This window comes from Gavialis gangeticus, unplaced genomic scaffold (assembly GCF_001723915.1).
Source record: "Gavialis gangeticus isolate Ggan-Ray unplaced genomic scaffold, GavGan_comp1, whole genome shotgun sequence".
Classification (NCBI taxonomy): domain Eukaryota; kingdom Metazoa; phylum Chordata; order Crocodylia; family Gavialidae; genus Gavialis; species Gavialis gangeticus.
This window is the reverse complement of record NW_017729017.1, coordinates 11,788,580-11,795,926: the sequence shown is the minus strand read 5'-3', so window position 1 is coordinate 11,795,926 and position 7,347 is coordinate 11,788,580. Positions and strand designations below refer to the sequence as shown.

General features: G+C 42.2%; 1 protein-coding gene across 1 annotated transcript in view; it reads left to right on the top strand.

Annotated features, from left to right (window-relative positions):
* Positions 1 to 7,347, top strand: part of ZNF341 (zinc finger protein 341) — an 85,268-nt gene that overhangs the window by 334 nt on the left and 77,587 nt on the right. The window lies entirely within an intron of this gene.

Sequence of the window (7,347 nt, the reverse complement as noted above, 5' to 3'; positions counted from 1 at the left end):
CAGCGCCCCCGGCCCGGCCAGGCCCGCGCCCTGGGAGACCCGGGCCCAGCTGCCCCGGCCAGCCTGAGGGACTGGCCCCGAGGGCACCCCCAGCCCTCCTGACAGGGCAGTCCCGGAGAGGCCCCAGGCGGAGCTCCGAGCGCGGGGCAGAGAGAAGCTGCGTTTGCTCTCTCCCCACAGCCGCAGCTCAGCCTCTCTGTAGGGAGCGCGGGCCCGGCTGAGCGACCCGCAGTGCTAGGCGCAGCGCCGCAGCCTCTGCCGGTCAAGGCTGAGAGCTCGGATCCCGCTGGGGTCAGGGCGGGGCAGCAACCGCTGTGTGCAGCGAGGCCTGGGGCTTTGGGGGGCAGCTTGGGTTAGTGCTGGTCCCTGGTCAAGCCCTGCCTCGCTCTGCCCAGCCCTGAATTCCCTTCTGTGAAGGAGGGATGCTGCGCTCGAATTGACCCGCATCTGCTTGGCCGTGGGTTTTCACCCCTCAGTCTCCTGGCTTTGGAGGGGGAGATCTAGTTGGCCTGTTAGGGGGACTTGGGGTCAGCATAAGCTAAACACATGACCCTTGTCAAGAATCCTGCTTGGGAAGAGAGAGTGCTGAATGTACAAGAAAACCCTGGGTGCCTTACACATGTAGGACTGTGTTCCATTACTAGTATTATTTAGCCACAGTTCTGCAACTGGACCTGTGCAAGTAGACCCTGCTAACACCAGTGGGTGTCTGTGAGGCCACAAGCCTGTTTTGTGTTGATCCCTTGTAGGACAGGGACCTTTGGCATTTTATCCAACTACAATATTTCTGATTAGAAAACTCACTTTCATGAATATTGTTATTTTTTTTAAATTGCAGCAGGAATATTTTTCATTCATTGAAGTGACTCTAGACTGTCAACTCAAAGACCTGATGCTTGAGAGTTTTTTTTTTTTAACTTTGCTATGTTACAAGTAGCACCTGAGGTTGTAGTAATTGAAAGATTAGCGAGAGGAAATATTTATCTCTATTTTGTCAGTTTCACTTTATGCCTTTGACAGCACTTTGTGTAGTCAGTTTCACTGTTTCCTCTTTGTAATCAGTTCCTCATTGTGTGGGTTTTCTCACATAATCCAGAAGATGAGAAAACATTTTAGGGAATTCAAAAATGTATTTTTTTTTTAAACCAACAAGAATTGGCAGCAACAGTAGCTGAAGTGACTTACCTATTTTTTTTAATTGACTAAATTTCAAGTTGTTGGTGACTCAGCCTTCAACTGCAGGGTTGAAAACACAAACATATCATTAATAAATTCTTTGGGGCAGAGATGCATCTTCACATCTGTCAGCAATGCGTCTAACCCAGTGTAGGCATTTCGTAAAAACCGAATAGTGATAGTGTGTAGAATTCCAAATATGAGCTAGACTTGAAAGAGAACTTGGTAGGTAAACACAAATCAGAAACCTGTAGGGTCCTGCTGGCTCCAGATCTCCACCTTTCTAAGAACAATTCTCTGGCCCTATCACAGTCAGAGTCAGCTGGAAGGCCGCTTTTGTTAAAGACAAGCTGATCAGATCTGACCCAAGCATAATTTATGCCAAACCGGTGCAATGAATTTTTTTTAAGTACGTAGACAGCCTGAACTGGCTTTAGGTATGTGGGTACCTACAAGGTATTACAGTAATTCTTAAGCTTATTGAAGAACTTCTTGAGTCAAACTTCAAATAATTTAGTTACATAATTTTACACCTAATTGGAGAAGTTACAGCCCTTGGGCAAATCTAGTAACTTCATGTGCAAAATAGTGGTGATATTAAAATTGTCTTGCCTCGTTCTCACTAAATAATGCAGATTGCAATGCTAACGTTATGGTTGCTCTGTTGTCTGTATTCTCCTCTGGATTTTTATTCAAGCCTCTCTCTGGTACCAGTGGGATCAGGGATAGTTTGTGATGCTAACTGAATGTCTGGCTACATACAGTGACTAAAAATTTAACTGGCCCATTCACAAAACCAATTTGGGACTCCTGGCATGATGATAAAAAAGGAATTACAGTTTTAAAATTCTTGATCTTCAGTAATTTAAGATATCTTCATTATAATCTTAAAAGTTTACAGCATAATGTTTAATACCAAATTCTCTTTTAGTTATTTGTTAAGGTCAAAATTCCAGCAGTGCCTAGTCAGTCCCATTGGGCTAGTGTGGTTAAGATGCACCTGTTTTGATAGTAGCGCACAAGGGAGTGACATGGCTACCATAAGTTTCATAGCTGTTAGGGGCTGGAAGGGACCTTACAGATCATTGGGTTCAGCCCACCTGCACTTGGGCAGGAAAGACCACTGGGGTCAGATGATCCCAGCAAGATGGGCATCAAGATGGTTTTTGAAGATCGCCAGGCTGGATAACTGTACCACCTCTGGGGGGAGCCTGTTCCAAACCCTTGGCACTTGATTTGTAAAGAAGTTTTTTCTTATGTCTAACCTGAAGCAATCTTCAATCAGCTTGGGCTCATTATTTCTAGTCCTCCGCTGGGGAGCCTTGGTGAAAAGTTGCTTCCCCAGGCCCTGATGTACTCCTTTGATATACTTATAGGCTGCCACCAAGTCCCCTCTGAGTCTTCTCCAGGCTCAACAGTCCCAAGTCTTTCAGCCTCTCCTCATATATCCTGGTCTCTAGGCCTCTAATCAGGCTCCTTTGGACTCTCTTGAGCTTCTTCACATCCTTCCTGAAGTGCAGTGCCCAGAACTGGAGGCAGTACTGTAGTTGCTGTCTCACCAAGGCCGAATAGAGCGGAAGGATGAAATCCTTAGCCTTGCTCGAGATGCCTCGGTAGATGCAGCATGCCAGTGTTTGATTAGCTCTGCCAACTACGGCATTGCATTGGTGGCTCATGTTCATTTTGTTGTCTGTCACGACACCCAGGTTTTGTTCAGTTGTGGTGCTGGTTAGGCTAGCACTGCTGACCCTGTAAGTGTGTTGTGGATTATTTCTTCCCAGATGGAGCACTTTGCGTTTCTCTGCATTGAATGACATCAGGTTAAGGTCTGCCCACCTCACAAGCCTGTCCAGATCAGCCTGTAGTGCCAGCCTGGTGTTGTCAACAAACATTGGCAGTTTGCTTTTAATACCCCAATCCAAATAGTTGATGAACATGTTGAAAAGCACTAGTTCGAGTACTGAGCCCTGAGGAACACCACTGGTCACCTCCTGCTATGATGGTTTGGTCCTATCTTTCAGTACTCTGGGTCCTACCACAGAACCAGTTACCTAGCCACTGGACCGTAAAGTAGTCAAGGCCGCTTTTTTCCAATTTAACTGTGAGGACATCATGGGAGACCAGGTCAAAGGCCTTTCTGAAATTAGACTGAGCACCTGAGGTGCAAATGGCCAGTTTTGGCCCTGAACAATGGTGGCATATGATTAGTGTTCCACATTTTCAGTTTTTACTGAATTTCACCAAAAAATTACTTGATTTTTTTTATTGAAGTTACTTGGTTTTTACATATTTACACCCGTTCTTCAGTTCACTCAGTAATATTTATTTTTATGAAATGCCATCCCGATAGATGGTTTTGTATTTCAGCGCTGAAGCAGTTCTTATATGTAAAACTCGCTCCAGACACATGATGGATCCAGTCAGATTAAACTATGTTAATATCGCACCATGATTGGCTAATGTGACATAAGTAGGCACTCAGTGCTTCCATTTAATGTGGAGCTGAATAAAAACATACACAGGAAACCCCCCCCCCCATAAAAGATGGGTAGAAAGCGCAAATCTTTCTGTGAATATAGCTGTGAAAATCAGTGCTTAGAAGTTTTCAAAAAGAGTAAACAGGAAGGTGAAGAGGATGCATTGCACTGCAAGTACTGTGGCATTGAGGTCGGTTCTCATGCCAACAGGATAAAAGAACATGTAGAAAGCAAGCAACACATTAAAATTAAAGAAGAATGTGAGATTAGGGATAAACAGGCCATATCTGTAGCCTTTAACAGGGCACTAATGAAAGAGAGAACCCAACGTGACTGTGTTAATGAATTTGTTCCTGCTGCTTGTTTTGTTGGGCAACCACTGTTTCTCGTGGAGGGACTGATTGGTGACTTCGTGTGATAATACTGTCCAGCAGCAAGAACTCTTCCTAGTGCAGGCAACCTCACTCATAAGAACCTGAAAGAAAATGATGAAGCTTTAGTATCTAAAGTGATTGAAAAAATTAATGGAAATGTGGTGTCTAGTTTGATTTTTGACAAATCCCCTGATGTATTGGACTGCCCAATTCTCAGCCTTTTGTTTTTGTTTTTTGATTTCAAAGCCAAAAAACCTGCATTGTTTTGTGCAGATGTGACATTCATCCCATTTACTGACACCCCAAGTGTCCATGCAGCAGCATATGCAATGTTAGAGATGTACCAACTGACTTGGGAAAATGTGGCCACCACTAACACGGATTCTGCCTCCTATATGGCTAAATTTTCATGGGAGATAAAACCCAATAAAAAACTGGAGCTATTCTGAGTTACTTGTCCTGCTCATTTAATTCGTGTTGCACTATCATCCACAACTACTGAAGAAATGAGAGACTTGAAATCTTTTGTTGTTGGATATGGGGCTGTTTTCAAGCATGCAAACAAGCTGAAGTCTTTGTGTTTATAAGGTGCAAGACTTAAACTTAACTGCTGATTACTGAGTCCTGTAGTGCCACATTGGTGGATGAGTTTCTACCTGGCTACATGTCATGTAAATCAGGCATGGACTGTGCTAATGAGTATTTTAGATCACCCTGAGTTTGTTGGTGCTAAAACAGAAACACTGAAGAAACAGGCAAATAATCTCTGTGACCGCCAGATTCTGTGCATGAAGGTCGTGTTCATTGTTGACAACTTGGATTCTCTGTCTGAAACGCAAAAGGCACTGGAGTTCTCCCCTGCTGCTGCCAACATGACATTTTCTAACAGTTCATCGCATACAGTACTGACAACCAAAATATAATTTGAATTGAACACAAAAGCTGCAACAGAAACAAATGGAGAGAAAACACAACTGTTTCTTGAAATCCTTTTGACCTTGGAGCACAAAAGAACCAAAAAAGCTTTCAAGGAGTTAAACACTGTTCTCTGCAAAAAATGGCAGGTGACTGTAATACATAGTTTGAACCCTGAAGTGTTTATCACTGAAGAACCCCTTCCTCAAGGTGGATTTTGCAGCAGACTATGACCGCTATGCCAGCGTGCTTTAAGCATTTGCTTGCCACCAAAGATGAAATTTTGCATCTTAAAAGTGAATACACTATGTGAACATACCTATCCCTGACAATGTGGAACTGTATGTCCTGGCTTTTTGGAATACCCACCAGACACACTTCCCAAGTTTACTAAAGTTGCATGAAGAGTGTACTGCCCAGATCAGTGGATGCAGAATGCTTATTTTCAAAACTGGACTAAATCCAAGAGAGGAAGAGGTTCATCATGAGTGAGGATACACTTAAGAAAACCATGCAAGCCTATGTAAACCAGGATTTCTTGAAAAACTATTAGTTTTGATGGGACACAAATATGTTTGTATATAAAAAATTTAGCCTAACCTTACTGTTCTTTGTTCTTTTTCTAATAATTCAAAATCAGTTTATGAAAACCCGAGTTTTTACACAAAAAAACTTAAGAAAAATATTATTGGATAAAAGTTGGACATTTATGTATTTTTTAAATGCTTGTTCATGGATACCATAGGGAGTTATGACAGTAGGATGGGGGTACTTCTCCTGAATACAACTAATTCTTGCTGTATTACAAAGGTAGAAACCGTTTAAATGTGTATGAATTGTTAGTGTACTAAAAAGTATATATGTATAAATTTATTATTAATATTTTCCATGATTTAAACTGATTTTTTTTCTTTTCTTACTTTTATCCCAATTTCAACCTGGTTTTTATGGTCAGAAGATAAACCTTGAAAAATTCCCGGAATTTTCTTTTGAAAATAAAAACCGAAAATGCGGAACACTATGTATGATTCAGGGGCAGCAGCCAGGAGTTTGCTGCTGGGGGAGTGGAGTAAGTAGTGTCCTTGGCATGTAGTGACCAGCTAAAAAACACTGATTTTTGGTGGCAAAAAAGGAGGTGATACCTTCCCTCCATTAGCAGCTCCTACACCACAATGCCTGCTGCTGCTCTGCCCTCCCCACTGCTGGAGGTGCTGCAGGTAAGGTGCAGAGAGTGGGACAGGGAGATGAGGTGCCCTCCTCCCCCCCTTATTCTGGTAGACCACTCCCTATTATGCACTTGGGGCTCTTGCCCCACTTGCCCACTCATGGTTATGGTACTGCTGGCCAAGTTGCACAGCAAAAGACTGGCCACACTTTGCTGATTCTGTTTATTTGTTAATACTAACTTCCACTATGGAAGTGATGCATAAGTGAGTTCTTAAATAGTTGTTGGTATGCTGCATATTGATGGGTGATGACTGATGAGAGTGCCTCAGTCTCCTTTATGGAAATCCAGAAGTTGTACCCTGTACTAAACAGTACCTCTGCGTTTTCTTTGGATGTAGTGTTTTTTATTTCCTTTCTTAAAACTGGCAAGGAAGGGGAACCTGTAAGAGGAAAGCTAAATAGCTTCTCTACTTCAGTTCCTTAGGTTTTTGCAATTGGTTGGAGCATTTTTCTTCCTCCTGATATGGCATGTTAATTGATGTTACATTAGGATCTGTGTATTTGCTATATCTCTCAAAAATTATTTTACCCTTGAAAATTATTTGTTTTTGTTGTGGTGGAGCAATGGCTGTAAGCAACATAGTTGAAACATCTCTAGAATCCTGCATTATCAGGAGCTTTAAAACTTTATTTTGTAAACATTTCATTGAAATGGCAAAAAACTACCAGAGCATAGACTATAAACTGAGCACAATTTGAGTTTTTAATGGTGATATGATTAAAAATGAATTGAGAGAAGAGGGTAAGGAATATAAGAATCTCTGGTCTTGACAGGTTTTTTACGTGAGTCAGTGAGTGAGTCTGTCTCTCAAAAACCAAATGACTCTAAGACTGCTCCCTTATGCTGATTTGAGAATATCAGTTGCATCATTAATAGGGTGCATGTTATAAGCATTACCTATGAATGGAAATATTAGCACTGAAGCAAGACTACTGATTTAGGTCATACATCTTCCTCAGTGTAAATGCAGTCCCTTGCTTCTGGGAGAGTCTGAAGTGAAACTAGTTGATAGATGACTTTCATATACAGGTTTCCCTCGATTTATCCGGGTTCTTTATATTCAAATTCTCTCTTGCATGATGAGCATATTTAGACATATAATTCATTATACGTGAAGTAAATTTGCTCTTATGCGATCAGCATAGATGACCCCCCCCCCCGCCCAAGCGGGTAAGCC